Source organism: Brachionichthys hirsutus, chromosome 4 (genome assembly GCF_040956055.1).
Source record: "Brachionichthys hirsutus isolate HB-005 chromosome 4, CSIRO-AGI_Bhir_v1, whole genome shotgun sequence".
In the NCBI taxonomy this organism is placed as follows: Eukaryota; Metazoa; Chordata; class Actinopteri; order Lophiiformes; family Brachionichthyidae; genus Brachionichthys; species Brachionichthys hirsutus.
In genome coordinates, this window is record NC_090900.1 from 702,632 (window position 1) to 719,262 (window position 16,631).

The 16,631-nt window shown below is 46.5% G+C and overlaps 1 protein-coding gene across 1 annotated transcript in view; it reads right to left on the reverse strand.

The window, feature by feature from the left end:
- Positions 1–16,631, reverse strand: part of LOC137918001 (netrin receptor UNC5D-like) — a 151,780-nt gene that overhangs the window by 81,758 nt on the left and 53,391 nt on the right. The gene's annotated exons all lie outside the window — the stretch shown is intronic.

Below are 16,631 nucleotides of genomic sequence, written 5' to 3' on the forward strand. Positions count from 1 at the left end.
AACTAATATTAAACTACTAACTTGCTGCAAACTTACAATAAATTAAAAATTAAAAAGACGCATATTATGTACAACGTAGGTGGACAAAAAAGGGGGGGTTGATCAGGAGAGAGTCGTGATGACTATCTATGTGCAGAAGCAGTTTTGAACCCTCGTTAATGAAGCTAATCATCTGGAGATAAACCGTGTTTTAAGTCTGACTCCTGGTTTGTCTGTTAAAATAAGTTTTCTTTTCTTCCTCCTCAGTTGTACTTTCCCATTAGCAAAGAAGATCTCCAAAGACGATTGTTTTTTATTAATCTTCTCTAGTTCACGTCTGTTTTTAGTAACGTATCACGTAAAGCATGAAAATTCACAGGCGAATGTTACGTTGGTGAAAATCCGGTGGTTTTTCAAAATAAAACACCTTTTAGACGCTAATAATCGATACAACGGAAATTGTACACATTAGTTATTCTTTCTGTGCGGCCCGGTAACAAATGCCTCACGGACCGGCACCGGGCCGCGGACCGGTGGTTGGGGACCACTGCCTTAAACAGTGTCCCGTATTGGTTTCAGCCTTGGTAACACTCTTTTCTTATAGCACTCCTCATATTTCCCCCACCGTTGTGCCTCAGATTGATATCAGCAGCGTTATTCGAGGGGTAGAAGGCAGCTTCATTTGACTGGTAATGTGTTGAAACAGCCCTTTGATGAAGTGACTGCTGTGAATATGATTTTCATGAAAGCACCTCTCACTGTTTTCACTCAGCTGAAAAGAAAACCACAAAGAAATTGTTGAGAATTAAGAAACTTCCCATTTTCAGAGAACTCAACCATCAAATATTAAATTGTTGTCTGGGAGGAAAGGTGAATTTAACATGCTAATTTGCTGGTCCAGGATCAGCCAGTAGGAGAATATGTGTAATAAGATTACAGCTGAAATGTCTTGGGGACCAAGGCTGGGTTAGCACTGGCAGTCGTTTATTTTAACGCCGCTATTGACCAAAAAGACACCAATAATGAACAAAATTGATGAAGGCTGGATGCGAATTAAATTTAGATTGAATTTGATTTAAAGTGTTGGACTTTTGAAATGTGTAATAATGTATAATTCACCAGTATCTCCATGATATACCGTATTTTCCGGATTATAAGTCGCGGTTTTTGTCATAGTTTGGTCGGGGGTGCGACTTATAAATCGGAGCGACTTATATATGTTTTTTTTTACAAAATCTGTGAGCGCAGAGACAGTAGCCTACACATTTCTATAACAGGTGTTACAGGGAACTCTGTGACCCGTCAGAATCTGTCGCGGTTTCTGGAGGTTCAGAGTTATCTGTCACACCTGTTATCTAAAAACACAAATTAGAAGGGCTGAATGAAAATGGCGCCGAAAAGAAAGTCATATTCCGCGGCTTACAAGCTTCAGATAGTGAAATATGGAGCCGAAAACGGCAATCGAGCAGCAGAAAGAAAGTTTGGAGTGAGCGAAAAACTTGTAAGGGACTGGCGAAAAGCGGAGGTTACGCTTACTGAAATGAAGAAAACAAAGAAAGCTAATCGCGGGCGACAAGCTAGGTGGCCACAGTTGGAGGAACGAGTTCACGCATGGGTGCTTGAACAACGTGCTGCTGGGAGAGGTTTGTCAACGGTGCAGTTGCGTCTCCGCGCCCAAGTGGTTGCCAGGGAGGTGAATATAAACGGCTTTGCGGGAGGACCTTCTTGGTGTTACCGCTTCATGCAGCGCAAACGCCTCTCTATCAGAGCTAGGACGACACTGTCCCAAAAACTGCCAGCGGACTTCCAAGCCAAGGTTGACAGTTTCCGCGCGTTCATTGAAAAGCATGTAAGTGATCACAACGTGACACCGGATCATATTATTAACATGGACGAGGTCCCCCTCACTTTTGACATCCCCATGGGCCGAAGTGTTGCAGAGAAAGGGCAAAAAAGTGTGAATATCGTTACAACTGGTCATGAGAGATCACACTTCACAGTGGTGCTGGCATGTTGTGGAGACGGATCAAAACTGCCACCGATGGTCATTTTCAAACGAAAAACCATGCCAAAAATCCAATCCTCCTCAGTTGAAATCGCCGTGAACGAGAAAGGGTGGATTGATCAAGGAATGATGAACTTGTGGCTTACAAAGTGCTACAATAAGCGACCGGATGGCTTCTTTAGAGCACGCAAAGCTCTGCTTGTGATGGATAGCATGAGAGCGCACATCACACCACAGTTAAAAAATAAATTAAAAGTTCTCAACTCCATACCTGCCATCATCCCTGGAGGCTTAACCAAAATACTCCAGCCACTTGATATCTCCGTGAATAGGAGCTTTAAGTCAGTTTTGCGTAACCTGTGGGAGCAGTGGATGACGGATGGAGAGCACAGCTTCACGGCAACCGGGAGAATGCGCCATGCAACTTTCCTGGAAGTCATTGAATGGATCGACAAAGCATGGGCTTCAGTGACAACCGCAACCATCCTGTCGGGATTCAGAAAGGCTGGAATAATTGGAACTGCAACTGACGACGAGTCTGATGTAAGCGACGTAGAAGAGGAAGCGGCGTCTTGTCTACCTGCCGAGTTGGGGGAGTTGTTCAAAAGTGACACCGAGGATGAAGATTTCCTTGGATTTCGTGATTCTGAGTAAAACCTGATATTTTGGTAAACGTGTTAGCATGTTCTTTGTGCTATATGTTGTTTGGTGTTGGATTTTATCAAATAAATTTTCCCCAAAAATGCGACTTATACTCCAGTGCGACCTATATATGGTTTTTTCTTCTTAATTATGCATTTTTTGGCTGGTGCGACCTACAATCCGGAGCGACGTATAATCCAAAAAATACGGTATATGGCTCTAAACCGTTAATGGAGAATGGATGAGGAGGAACCTTTCCTTGATGGTTTCTCTATTATCTCTGTTGTTGAAATTGGAAACTTCATCAACGGTTGTCAGTGGTTCCAGTATTAACTTGGTTAACATGGCAAGTGAACCCTTTCAGTGACATGAAGGCATTTACTATGTATGTCCTCTTCTAGTCATCGCCTTGCTTTATTACAGCATGAGAATCTATCAAACTGACTTAATGAGCTGGGATAGAGTCCAACATTCCTCTGATCCTCATCTCACTCATAGTGAAGTGTGAATTCTATGAAAGCAGTCTGATTCATCTACTTCTCCCATTCTTCTAGATTTAATTTAACCAGTGGTGTGAGCCCAGAGCCGGCTCTAGGCATAGGCGAACTAGGCGGTTGCCTAGGGCGCCACCAGCTGGAGGGGGCGCCACTCCAAGCCTCGAAAAAAAATTATATAAAAAAAAAAAGAAAAAGAAAATAAACTAATAATAGTTATAATTTATTGCCCCAACGGGCGCCCCGTACTACGGAAGCTTATTGCATTCACTGAAGAAAAAAAAGTTTCGGTTTTCCTGAATTTATGAATTAATGAGATAAATCCTTTCTTTCCTGTTTTTAGAGGTATTTATTTCCGTTTTTCTGAAATAATGAGATAAATTAATGCTAAATATATTTTTTTATGTTATTAGAGGTAATTTTTTCTGTTTTTAGAGGTAATATTTTTCTGTTTTTAGAGGTAATTTTTTTTCCAGTTTTTAGTGGTAATTATTTTTCGGTTTTTAGAGCAAATATTTTCTTTTCTGTTTTTAGTGGTAATATTTTTCTGTTTTTAGAGGTAATCATTTTTCGGTTTTTAGAGCAAATTTTTTCTTTTCTGTTTTTAGTGGTAATTATTTTTCGGTTTTTAGAGCAAATATTTTCTTTTCTGTTTTTAGTGGTAATATTTTTCGGTTTTTAGAGGTAATCATTTTTCGGTTTTTAGAGCAAATTTTTTCTTTTCTGTTTTTAGTGGTAATTTTTTCCGGTTTTTAGAGGTAATCTTTTTCGGTTTTTAGAGGTAATTTTTTCAGTTTTTCTGAAATGTTGAAATAATTCTGTAGGCCTATTTATTTTAGGTCTAGTAATGGCTGCCGTAGATCTTGCTTGTTCTATTCGCTTTTATTTTCATCTTGGTTTAAGACACTGGGAAATACTCTGCTGTCTGAGTAACCTTGAAGGGATTGTTCTCAGTTTATCGACTTTGCGTATCACCTCAAGTCTATGCGGTTGTTCAGAAGAAAGTGCCATTCTGATTTGCTGGATACTGCGCTGTTTCTTCAGGAACAGATGGATCAACATGGCATGCTCCATGGATATAAGATGATGCACCAGAAATGCCTTCAACATGGCTTTGTTGTTACTCAGGAAACAATTAGGCATTTGTGTTCACCTGCTACACTGCTCAAAATATCCAATCTGTGGGCAAACGAGGGCGAAAGCTGCAAGCAGCATCGACATGCTTCTTCGGAAAATAGGGCTTGAAGTTATCTCATAAATTCAGGAAAACCGAAACTTTTTTTTTTTCTTTAAGTTATCTCATAAATTCAGGAAAACCGAAACTTTTTTTTTTTCTTTAAGTTATCTCATAAATTCAGGAAAACCGAAACTTTTTTTTTTTTCTTTAAGTTATCTCATAAATTCAGGAAAACCGAAACTTTTTTTTTTTTCTTTAAGTTATCTCATAAATTCAGGAAAACCGAAACTTTTTTTTTTTTCTTTAAGTTATCTCATAAATTCAGGAAAACCGAAACTTTTTTTTTTTCTTTAAGTTATCTCATAAATTCAGGAAAACCGAAACTTTTTTTTTTTTCTTTAAGTTATCTCATAAATTCAGGAAAACCGAATTTTTTTTTTCTTCAGTTAATGCAATAAGCTTCCGTACCTTTCTCATGCTCTGCCTAGAAAATAAAAAACAAACAAATACAGAAAAAATTAAAACCAACACCCCCCCCTCGTTGTTTGTCATTCTTGGTATGACCTGAAACACAATGCCTTGACCGTCCAAGGAGAGGGGGGGGGGCGATTTATCAGTGCGCACCTCAGCTAGACCGAGACAGTTGCTGCTGCAGCATACCTGTCAACCAGTACGTTTTTGCCGTACAAAGTACGGTTTTTATGCATTCTAAGACGTGTACGGCGTAGAAGAACATCTGTACGGGAAAACGCAAATTTGTAGCGTCCGTCAGACGCTGAAACAAGGACGAGATGGGTCTCAGAACAAGCTTTTATTAATCGGTAACCCCGCCGCTAACAGGACAGATATCCCGTCCCGTCTCTCTCACCCCCTCCACGCTCACACACACCCCGCCCCCCCTCCCTGGATGCCTTCACTGACTCTCTGCAGAGTAGGAATTACGAACACAAACACGAACTGTTACAGTCCCATCCGGTCTGCACCGAATATCAAGAAACGTGAAAAACATGTTTCCCAATCACAAGCCAGCAAAGGTTTGTATTTTCTGTCCCTGTTTGAAATTTAAATTACAAGCATCATTGATTGATACTTAAGTTTGGTTTACAAAAATAAAACTGCTAACGATTTTCCCCCCCGAAATAGCTGTTCTTATTTATAAATTTAAATTACAAGCATTATTAATGGTTATTTTAGTTTAGTTAAAATATCAAAATTAAACTGTATCCTAATTAATAATGTCCAACTATGTACATAAATAAACGCATTTGAAAAAAAATATATGGTGTAAGGTTATTTTGTATTTTGTAAGGAAAATATCAACGGTTTGTAAGGCCATGGAGCCTTGGAGGTTGACAGTTGCTGCTGCAGAGAGGAGCTTCTCCAAACTAAAGCTTATAAAAACTTACCTGAGATCCACGATGTCACAAGAGCGTCTCAATGGACTTGCTTTAATAAGCATAAATCATGAGCTTTCAGACAGGTATCATTTGATACCATCGATGCCTTTGCTGCAAGGAAGTCCAGACGTGTAAAATTTTAAATGTAAGCTATCATGGCTAAATTATTTGCTATGTATCTGTTTTGCATTGTTTGTGTGGAAGCTGTCAGGACTTTTAATTTCCTCTTAATCTGAACAGTAACCCTGTTTTATTTCCGTTTATTTATTTTATTTTATTATTTGTATTGTATAGCGTGTGCTAGTTGTTTTGAAGAATAATTAAACTTTTAAGGTCCGTCATATGGCTGTTGTTATTAATGTTTTATATATATAATGTTTGCTGTGTATGGGGGGGGGGGGGGGGGGGCGCAAAAATCATAATCTCGCCTAGGGCACCAAAATGGCTGTGTGAGCCACGTCTCCAGTCTGAGATGGATCAGAGGAAATAAATGCTCCACCTGGCCCTCGCTCAAAATGTCAGCATTGCATCTTGGTCCAGCAGGTACCTGCTTCGTCTGTGATGGATTTCTTCATGTATCACTGTTGGATGTTGCTCTACAATAACGACACTAGACAAATGGAGCTGAGGTCACACCAAGTTTCAACACAGAGTGTGTCATTGTCAGTAGCAGCACACCTGGACGTACCTGTGCTCTGCACCTGCCTGTTGGATTCCAGTGTAAACGTCTCCCAACCCACCATTTACATGCAGGTCACATCCTAGACAAATTTACAAGCTGGACAGGCCCTTAATTTTCTGATCACACCCAAAGCCCAAAGTGAAATTCAAATTAACTGTGAAAATTCACAGATAGGAGAATCATCTATATAAAACAAATGCAACCAATATCCATGCCAACACTTTGCAGGACTGCCTCCCTTCAGCTGTGTTGAAGCAAAGTGCAGATACACACAGTCTGTTAGCATCTGCTGCTTGAGAACTCAAGGGCGTGGTCAGCTTTATCAGGTCCCAGCGATTCATCAGGCTGGTGGGTAAATAAGAGATGCTAACAGGTGCTATGCTGGTGGCATTGAGGGCCCATGTCCTAATCAATAACATTACAATTCCTCACTGATCTCCCTAATCCAATACAAACTGTTGCAGTCTAGAACTGAGCCTTCCTGTTCAGACCGCTCTTATCTGAGCTGGCGTTTACCGCTGATCTAAAGCAGGCTAATGCCGGCGGCTGCGGCGTGGACATCCTCCGGCTCCACTAATTGCTAATCCACTTGGACCAGCAGATAGCGAGGAGATTTCACTCGGCCTGGCAGCGCCACAGGCAGTTAGGGGTGGCAGTTGGAGTTAGATGTAACCAGTCGGTGCTCCGAGGCAGAGGAACCGCAGGTAGAACGGCTCATAATGCTTCAGCGCCCTTCAATGCTAACAGGCGACGCGGCGTCGACAGCAGCCGTTCACTGACGCAGAACAAGCCGAGCCTAATTTGAGTTAATGAATATGAAATATGCATCAACTTTGCCTTTCAAAAGGATCTGTGATGAGTGTAATGGATGGAAGAGGAGATTAGTCTGCATTAACCGGTCAGAGTTTAGCTTCGACAGACAATGGATGCACACATTAGTCTACCTGCATCCATTGTAAAGGAAATGAACCCAAGGTTATTGTAAAGCACCAAGCAGTGAATTAAATCAGATTGATTATGGGTCCTAAAGGCCGAGCGGCTCTATGAGAAAAGACAGCTAACATTTTGCTCCTTGGATCGTAAAACGCTCGGAGCAAAGTCACAAACCAAGAGTGTCGTCAAAGATGAACTCGTATTAGCAGCTAGACTTATAGCCACCTAAATGCACAGGCCTTTAGAGGAGCCTTCTGGCCCCCATCCAAATCCCACATCGCTGTCGAGGAATGACTGTTAGTGGAGGAGAAAGTCCCAAATCTCACAACCTGATTAACAAGCTAAATATCAGGTTCACTTGCGTACTGTGAGACAATGAAAAGAACCAGCGTGCACAAAGTGAACCTAAATGCGACGCGCAACCCGTCTCCGTGCAACCCGTCCCCGTGCAACCCGACTCCGGGTGTGCACTGTGCACCCCGCCTCCGTGCAACCCACCTCCGTGCAACCCGTCTCCGTGCAACCCGACTCCGGGTGTGCACCCCGCCTCCGTGCAACCCGCCTCCGTGCAACCCGACTCCGTGCAACCCGACTCCGGGTGTGCACCCCGCCTCCGTGCGTGCAACCCGTCTCCGTGCAACCCGTCTCCGTGCAACCCGTCTCCGTGCACCCCGCCTCCGTGCAACCCGACTCCGGGTGTGCACCCCGCCTCCGTGCGTGCAACCCGTCTCCGTGCAACCCGTCTCCGTGCACCCCGCCTCCGTGCAACCCGTCTCCGTGCACCCCGCCTCCGTGCAACCCGACTCCGGGTGTGCACCCCGCCTCCGTGCGTGCAACCCGTCTCCGTGCAACCCGTCTCCGTGCAACTTGTCTCAATTACTGTCTTTGATTACAGGAATTGAACAAAGGCAGCTTTGAGGATGTCACCTCTACTCTGAGGTTGGATGCTGCAGAAACTGATAATGTGGTGCATCTCAGCCTTGCTATTTCTGCTAACTGTATGGGAATCAGTCAGGACAACAAATCTGGAGATTAGTTTGACCGCTTGGGTGAAGTTATGTTAAAATATCACTGAATTCATTAAAAATGTCCTTAAAGCTGCTCAAATCAATCGACTACATCAGAAATGGATTAGAAGAATGTAATATGAACAGGCTCACGCAGAGATTAAACCAACAGACAAACAGCAGTTCTCTCTTCTACAGGGAGTTTTAGGCTCTTTTAGCAATGTGATCTGTCAAATCACTGACTGGTTCCATCCTCACGGATGCTGGTGCTGATGCTGATGCTGATTTGGCCAAGAGAAGACAGCTGCCAAATGCCACAGAGTGAACTCTGGTGCAAAGTAAAGTTCACTTCGCGGTCCTCTTGTACTCTTCCTCCACACACAGAACAGAAAAGTCTGAAGCCCCAAAGTACATTTTGTTGCCATCATGCTCACAACAATTTCACAGCACAGCAATCACATTATGAGGAACTTCCAGAAGCAATTAAAGCCGCTTTCCTGTGGAGGGACCTTCATGAATACACGAAAGATGACATCCTCACAGCTTCAAATCAGATCAGATTCCAGCCGAGGTGCCTCAGCGACTCTCCCGTGTGTCAGAAAGTCCCTGCAGGAGACCACGGGCAGGTAGGTGAAACGTCTCCTACCTGGGCCTAACGGGTAGGTGAAATGTCTCCTACCTGGGCCTAACGGGTAGGTGAAACATCTCCTACCTGGGCCTAACGGGTAGGTGAAACGTCTCCTACCTGGGCCTAACGGGTAGGTGAAACGTCACATACCTGGGCCTAACGGGTAGGTGAAACGTCTCCTACCTGGGCCTAACGGGTAGGTGAAACATCTCCTACCTGGGCCTAACGGGTAAGTGAAACGTCTCCTAGCTGGGCCTAACTGGTAGGTGAAACGTCTCCTACCTAGGCCTAACGGGTAGGTGAAACGTCTCCTACCTGGGCCTAACGGGTAGGTGAAACGTCTCCTACCTAGGCCTAACGGGTAGGTGAAACGTCACCTAGCTGGGCCTAACGGGTAAGTGAAACGTCTCCTAGCTGGGCCTAACGGGTAAGTGAAACGTCTCCTAGCTGGGCCTAACTGGTAGGTGAAACGTCTTCTAGCTGGGCCTAACGGGTAGGTGAAACGTCTCCTAGCTGGGCCTAACGGGTAGGTGAAACATCTCCTACCTCGGCCTAACGGGTAGGTGAAACGTCTCCTACCTGGGCCTAACTGGTAGGTGAAACGTCTCCTACCTGGGCCTAACGGGTAAGTGAAACGTCTCCTAGCTGGGCCTAACTGGTAGGTGAAACGTCTCCTAGCTGGGCCTAACTGGTAGGTGAAACGTCTCCTACCTAGGCCTAACGGGTAGGTGAAACGTCTCCTACCTGGGCCTAACGGGTAAGTGAAACGTCTCCTACCTAGGCCTAACGGGTAGGTGAAACGTCTCCTACCTGGGCCTAACGGGTAAGTGAAACGTCTCCTAGCTGGGCCTAACTGGTAGGTGAAACGTCACCTAGCTGGGCCTAACGGGTAAGTGAAACGTCTCCTAGCTGGGCCTAACTGGTAGGTGAAACGTCTCCTAGCTGGGCCTAACGGGTAGGTGAAACATCTCCTACCTGGGCCTAACGGGTAGGTGAAACGTCTCCTACCTGGGCCTAACGGGTAAGTGAAACGTCTCCTAGCTGGGCTTAACTGGTAGGTGAAACGTCTCCTAGCTGGGCCTAACGGGTAAGTGAAACGTCTCCTACCTAGGCCTAACGGGTAGGTGAAACGTCTCCTACCTGGGCCTAACGGGTAGGTGAAACGTCTCCTACCTGGGCCTAACTGGTAGGTGAAACGTCTCCTACCTAGGCCTAACGGGTAGGTGAAACGTCTCCTACCTGGGCCTAACGGGTAGGTGAAACGTCTCCTACCTGGGCCTAACGGGTAGGTGAAACGTCACCTAGCTGGGCCTAACGGGTAGGTGAAACGTCTCCTAGCTGGGCCTAACGGGTAGGTGAAACGTCTTCTAGCTGGGCCTAACTGGTAGGTGAAACGTCTCCTAGCTGGGCCTAACGGGTAGGTGAAACCAAAACGTCTCCTACCTGGGCCTAACGGGTAGGTGAAACGTCTCCTACCTAGGCCTAACGGGTAGGTGAAACGTCTCCTACCTGGGCCTAACGGGTAGGTGAAACGTCACCTAGCTGGGCCTAACGGGTAAGTGAAACGTCTCCTAGCTGGGCCTAACTGGTAGGTGAAACGTCTCCCAGCTGGGCCTAACGGGTAGGTGAAACGTCTCCTAGCTGGGCCTAACTGGTAGGTGAAACGTCTCCTACCTAGGCCTAACGGGTAGGTGAAACGTCTCCTACCTGGGCCTAACGGGTAAGTGAAACGTCTCCTAGCTGGGCCTAACTGGTAGGTGAAACGTCTCCTACCTGGGCCTAACTGGTAGGTGAAACGTCTCCTACCTAGGCCTAACGGGTAAGTGAAACGTCTCCTAGCTGGGCCTAACTGGTAGGTGAAACGTCTCCTAGCTGGGCCTAACTGGTAGGTGAAACGTCTCCTAGCTGGGCCTAACTGGTAGGTGAAACGTCTCCTAGCTGGGCCTAACGGGTAGGTGAAACGTCTCCTAGCTGGGCCTAACTGGTAGGTGAAACGTCTCCTAGCTGGGCCTAACGGGTAGGTGAAACGTCACCTAGCTGGGCCTAACGGGTAAGTGAAACGTCTCCTAGCTGGGCCTAACTGGTAGGTGAAACGTCTCCTACCTGGGCCTAACGGGTAGGTGAAACGTCTCCTACCTGGGCCTAACGGGTAGGTGAAACGTCTCCTACCTGGGCCTAACGGGTAGGTGAAACGTCACCTAGCTGGGCCTAACGGGTAAGTGAAACGTCTCCTAGCTGGGCCTAACTGGTAGGTGAAACGTCTCCTACCTAGGCCTAACGGGTAGGTGAAACGTCTCCTACCTGGGCCTAACTGGTAGGTGAAACGTCACCTAGCTGGGCCTAACTGGTAGGTGAAACGTCACCTAGCTGGGCCTAACTGGTAGGTGAAACGTCTCCTACCTGGGCCTAACTGGTAGGTGAAACGTCTCCTACCTGGGCCTAACGGGTAAGTGAAACGTCTCCTAGCTGGGCCTAACTGGTAGGTGAAACGTCTCCTAGCTGGGCCTGACTGGTAGGTGAAACGTCTCCTAGCTGGGCCTAACGGGTAAGTGAAACGTCTCCTAGCTGGGCCTAACTGGTAGGTGAAACGTCTCCTAGCTGGGCCTAACTGCCTCATAGCCAATGAATAAACATAATTGCAACAAGGAAGTGCAAATTAGGCTCTTAATCCACGATTTTCTGCATTGCAACAGCATTTAGAATGAATTACATTTATTGTGGGTGAACCCCCCCCCCCCCCCCCCCCCCCCGTTAATTTTCACAGGATTATGTTTAATATGCTAATAAAACAGGCGCCTTACAGAGCGGGAGTAGAGCAGAGAGAGACACACGTTAAAGCTTAGCCAGATGCTTCCAGTAGGTCTTCACTAATACTGAAGTGACATAGTATACTTCAACTTATACTGACATGTTCACCAGAAGAGCCAAATATTACATATCATTATGCAAATGATCACCAGACAGCATCTGGTTAGCCCAGGGACCGGACCGCAGTGTGAAGATGTGTTGGGTCGGAACCAAACTGCTTTTGTAGCCCCTTTAACTTTGTTCGATGATTTAATATCCCTGCTCCTGACTCCAGAGGAGGGTGGACAGAAGAACGCCACACACACCTTGATGTCCGTCAGACCTTTTAGGAACTGATGAGTCTCGGGTTGCGTTTTGAGACAGGGATCCTTACATCAGCTAAACTCAGCGTTCCACTAGAAGAGCATGGTGCCAGTGTGATGTTGTGGGGATGCCTTTCTGCTTCAGATCCAGGACCGCTTGTGTAACAGGGAAACATGAATTCAGCTCCACCAGAGTACTCTGAATGTCGGTCGTAAGTCGGAGTCCAACAGCAGCGAGTCAGCGATCCCAAACAGTAAAGTCCACCTCTGAAGGGTGAAGTGGAATAAAATGGAGGCTTCGGAGCGTTCTGGCTGAAGTCTGGACCTGAATGCCGCTGAGATGCTCTGAGAGATGCTGAAAGACGCTCAGACTGCTGGACTACAGCAGGCGAGTGCGTCAGAGCTCACCACAGTGATGTCAGAGGCTGGTGTCCGGTTTCAGGACCAGTTGTTGCTGACAAAGATGGAATAACGAGCTGCTACGTTCAGGAAGGCGATTTCCTTTCACGCTGGTGAACCGCTTTGTCCGGTACCGGGTCGTGCTTGAGCCGTCAATGGGCGAGAGGCGGGGAACACCCTGGACAAGCCGCCAGTTCATCGCAGGGCCACACACAGAGAGACAATCAGCCACACACACACTCACACCTACGGACCAGTTCACCGAAGCTGCATGTATTTGATGGTGGGAGGAAGCTGGAGAACCCGGAGAGAACCCACGCAGACACGGAGAGAACCCACGCAGACACAGAGAGAACCCACGCAGACACAGGGAGAACCTGGAAAGAACCTATGCAGACACGGAGAGAACCCACACAGACACGCGGAGAACCCAGAGAGAACCCACGCAGAACCCACGCAGACACGCGGAGAACCCAGAGAGAACCCACGCAGACACGGAGAGAACCCGGAGAGAACCCACGCAGATGTTACGGGGGTTGTCTCTCTGCCTCTGCGTTGTGTTGTGTAACACACGGATGGTTCTGTCGTCATTTATTGGACGGGCTGGATTTATACAAATAAAAGTACATCAGCACATCTCGGGATCATGGCTGCTCCTCCCAGCGTGTTCAAACGAAGTGATGGGGGAGGGGAACCAGGTAGCAGGGCAAAACCGTAGGACGGAGAGCCAGGAGGGACAAAATACTCCAAATCATCAACACCCCAAAATGTACATTAAAACAAATGAAATAAAAAACGTGTGTAATTATAAAAAGGAAAACAAGACAAATACGTCAATAGAAAATAAATAAATCCCCTTCATGCAGGATTTAACTGCATCCATATTTACTCCGTCACACAGACACGGGGAGAACCCGGAGAGAACCCACGCAGACACGGGGCATCAAGTCTGTGAGGCAACAGCGCTACCACTGCGCCACCGTGCTGCCCACCAGTGATTTTGTTGCGTCTGCATCGCTTTGAAGCAACTGTTGGAATAAAGCTGCTAAATCAAGCGTAACGTTTCAGGATGAGTCAGTTATTGTTGGGTAATATATCAAGCAGCGACGTTCTTGTTCTCACAGACCTCGTCTGTCTTTTGGACCTTTGTAGTATTCCTCTCCTCTTGGTGTGCTGTGTCAGGCAGCCCCCCCCACCCCCCCGTTGGCCTGATTTAGTTTCTTATCATTAAATCACTGGAACTACGAGCTCCGACTTAAACCTCAGCTCCTTGCCTTCCCTGTTTCAGGCCTCACAACTCCTCACTCCTCGAAGCTGTCAGAAGCGGTTCAAATAGAACAACACAGAACAATGACGGCTGATGCTTCCCCAGGGAGTCCACCTTGCCTCATTGAACACCAGTTTGGAAGCCCCGATTGTCTGAATTATTTATTTTCTGTTCTCACTTGCTTCCTCATCACGAAGGATGGAACGTTTCTGTTGCAGCGACTCTTCCCCTCTAACAGGTCTGAAGAGGCCAGAGATGTGAGGAAGATACAGTATGATGGGAAATCCAATCAATCAAAGCTTCCTTTGTTGTCTGCAGCATGTCCGAGACGCAGCGGGTTGAAAGTCCTCTCTCTCAGACCCGGGGCGAGACAACGAGCATACATAACGAAAAGGTCTCAAATGTAAGTCCAGAAGATAAACGGAGGAGTCCTTCAAAGGCAGTGGTGTGACTATAGCGAGGACAGCGGCTCAATGGCTCAGGGTCCAGGGTGTGTGTGTGGGGGGGCGGGGCTGTGTGAGGCAGGAAGTGAAGATGTCATCGGGGGAGGGTCTTGCAGGACGCAGCGCAGGCACCATAAAACCCGGTGATGCAGCCAGCAGGTTGGTGAGCTCTGTGGAAGCGATGCATGATGGGAGTTTGAGCTCTGGCTCTTCTCAGCTTGGAGGAAGTAGAGGTGGTGGTGGTCCAGGAAGAGCGCCCCCCCACAGCAGCAGCTTTGGTGGTGAGAGGATCATGCTGGACGTGCGCTGCTGTCCTGACGTCCACAACAAGCTCCTTTGTCTTCTCAACGTTCAGGGACGGCCAGGCTGTCTTTGTGTCTCACACCGTTACTGATGTCCATGAAGCGGCGCGTCGGAAAGACTCGTTTCTCCGTGTTTCATCACTGGCTCAGATCCATTCATCCATTCATCCATTCATCCCAGTGAGAGAATCCAACCTGAGCTCCCACGTTCTTTCACTTTGTGTCCTCCAGCGTAAATCTATGACCCATTTTCACACGCCCTACAATGCCTGAACATTGAAGTGGAATTTTCCAGACAGACAAAGAGCAAGAAATTGAGCAGCAGAAAGTGCGAACCTCACATTTATGTCTTAACGTGTTAAAATGAGGGGGTGAGAGCAGAAACCAGGAAGAGCACACAACCGCTGACAGAGGAAGGGCCAATCTTTGTTATTTAGATGTTCCCATTTGTTAACGGGACGTTTTCCACCTCAAACTTTGATTTGATTGTCATTCATTTAAATCACGAATAGCAAAAATGAAGAATCAACTGGACTTGTTCAAGTTTGGTCGAAGATGTTTCACCGTCATCACAGACGCTTCTTCAGTTCTGGGAGAGCAGAAAACAAAGAATGGACCGAAACCACCAAGGCAAGGCCCCCTTAGAATATAACCCATAACATTAAAGAACTCTAAGGTATATTCTAAGAAATATTCAAATGTGAAACAGAATTGCATTTTTACCTGCTTCTCCAGCTGCAGGCGGGGAGAAGCTATCGATGTCGCTAACTCAGAATATGAACATGTAACAGAAAGCCTTGTGAAAATCACTCCCGTTCATTTCTGAGCGGCAAAAGAGAAACTCTAGCTGAAATTGTGCTGATGCGAGACAGTGTGCCCCCCCCTCCCCCCCCATCCAGCACTGCCAGGAGCTGAGAGTAAGCACACGCTGCCCCCACTGTTTGACCCAGCTGTACTGAAGCAGCCCTGCCTCTTAGGCTCAGCCATCGGAGGACATTCTCTCTGAGGCCAGTCTGAGCTGCAGCCCTGAAGCCACCATGAGACGCCCTGGAGGAGTGGGCGTCGGCTGCAGAGCAAACTCAAGCACAGGAAATCACTTCCTGTGGCTTCCAGACACCTTCCAAATCTGAAATGATACTTTTTTGTGCAAATCTTAGTTCATGTTGCTGCTAAATCCAAACCCTGATTCCTCACCTGGTTGTTCAGCCCAGCGGCTGCCCTCCAGTTTCAGCACCTCACCATCGGAAAGCAGCAGCAACGCTTTCCCTTTGCCTAATGTCCCAAAACCTTTCAAAATAAAAGGACAGTTTTCACAGTTTCAATGTGTCCGAGGTGTTTAATGACCTGAAAGACTGTTTGTAAAGTTAGAGGGAACTTTTACTCTGCTGTAACTTAAATATCCCACATTCTACCCTTTTCCACAAGTTAATGCAGTTCCAATATTACATTTTAACATTAAAACCATTTATGGATTCAAGAATCAGTTAAAAACACAAACTCTGATTCACTTTGACTTTTCATGTTGGTGTATAAAGACACCAAGAACAATCTAGAACCTGGTGCTGATCCAGATCACCATGTGGACGGTGTAGATCCAGTTAGGAGGGGAACGAGCTGCTTGGGGGAGGTCTGTGCTCCCTGGGTGCGGTTCTAGTCTTTGCATTAGTTTACCCTTTTAACCACAGTGTTCATCTTAAAGTTGGGACGTTAAGGAGATGAATGTTTGGTAAGACTTGTCTTCAGTCTATCCGTCACTCCAATCCTGATTCATTCGTTCCCTTCTTCGATGCTCTTTGTGGTTTGTCTGCTCGTCTCGTGAAAGGGCAGCGGTCTGAATCTCAGCGCTGTCCACATGTCAAAGTGTCCTGAACCCAAATGTGTCCCAGCGGGCCCGGCAGCAGTTGCCCAGGGGGGTGTGAGGCCGAATGTAAAGCGCTTTGGGCAGTCCAGTCCACTATTGGTAAATTGTTCCTATGCTTAGAATAAAGGTTGTCAGGATCAATATGTTCAGTTGAGTGAGTTCTGGGAAATCAAAGGTTTTCAGAGAGCCATTCGGTTCTGATTGAAATCTCAGCGTCGTGTCGGTTTCTTTTCTTTGGTAGATTCGTGAGTCTTTTTTTTTTGCTGTCTACTCAACACGTCCATCTCAGTTCAGTGAAGTCTCAC